Here is a 1549-nt window from a genome sequence, read left to right as displayed (position 1 = left end):
TTTGATAAAGTATATCACCTTTGGCTTTTTCATTTAATTAGATAATAGTTTAAAATCCATCTTTAGGATTAATTACTGATTTAGATAAAATTTCTTTCCTCATTATCATAGATTTAAAGATGTCTTAGATTTTCTTTTGATATTATTTGTATCACTTGAATTAAATTTGTTGCTTCCTAGTATGTTACGAGATACAAGAAATTGTGTTCCAGCTAATCCGTGATATTTTTATAATCACTTAAATTTTTTTCTGTTCTATTCCTAATCAAAGGAGCACTCCGTCGGTTACGACGACGATGGTCCCAGTTGATCCGATCAACGGAACAGCCTGCTCGTGAAATTAACGCGCAAGTGGCTGAGCACTCCACAGACACGTGTACCCTTAACATATTTCTTCCGGAGCGCTACCAATTCTGCCAGTTCGCCGCCTTAACAGCAACAAGGATAATAATAAGAAAAAAATCAACAAAAGCGTATCTCGGACAGGTGGGCGCAAAGGGGTCCATATTGAACCCTGAGGGTCTATGTAGCTATTTAAAAAATAAATTGGTAATTAATGATCTTTATTTTTATCACTTTCTTTAATAAGTTGCATTAAATTTCTTTTCATGCTTCTAATTAAAAATCTATAATAGCACAAAATAACGAAGGAATTCTTGTAAATTTTTTTTTTTTAATTAGCATACATTTTAGTTTCATGTTAGAAATTTACATGATGTGTATCGATAATTTATTAATGATTCAACGAAGGCAGAGTCGATGATAAAAGATGTTTGCCGAAGCCTACGCTAATTGGGCACTTGACCTGGTAAAAATAGCAGCCAAACGTTTTTTAAGTGTTTTACATCCTGTTTCAGAAAAATAAAACTTATTGAATATTGAAGTTGCGGGTTTAGTATTCTTAGAAAATATACGGAATGATCACGGCTGGAATGTATTTGAGCATAAGTGGGTGCTCAATGAGCGTTGGGTTTGGGGCTTCATAATAATGAGAAATCGGTGAATTAGTCGTGTCAGAATGCCTCAAGATTTCGTTTCAGTTCTCCGTGTCTTGAGTTTAAATACGGCCAACGTCGACATTGCATTTAAGAAACACGGTTGTGATGATAGAAATAGTTGCCAAATATGCCTCAAATTCTACTCTGCAATACTAACAACTACAAAGACTCGACTCAACAATGAAGTGCGTAACAAGTTATAAGTGACCAAGTGCAGGTACAAAGGTCAAAGCTGAAAGTTTTTTGTTTTTTTTTTACAGATCTGCTGCTGTATCAAGCCTGAACTGAGGTCAAGTTAGCAATAAAATAAGTAGCGCCAATTTCAGGCTACTGTGCCTCAATTCGCCCATGTAATCGTTCTTCAGTTCAGCTAAGGATTCATTTACAAAGTGTTTTAACCTGCTAGAAAGAGCGACTAAATCTCCTCTTATTATGGAGCCTATTGTCGTCTTTAAAAACATAAAGGTTACATGGAATAATGTGCTCCTAGATAGACTTTATTCACACGAATAAAATAAATCACGTTATAGTTAACTCTGCAAGGCATTTCA

The sequence above is a fragment of the Octopus bimaculoides genome, chromosome 17 (assembly GCF_001194135.2).
Source record: "Octopus bimaculoides isolate UCB-OBI-ISO-001 chromosome 17, ASM119413v2, whole genome shotgun sequence".
Classification (NCBI taxonomy): Eukaryota; Metazoa; Mollusca; class Cephalopoda; order Octopoda; family Octopodidae; genus Octopus; species Octopus bimaculoides.
The sequence above is the reverse complement of the archived record's forward strand: the minus strand, read 5'-3'. Positions refer to the sequence as shown.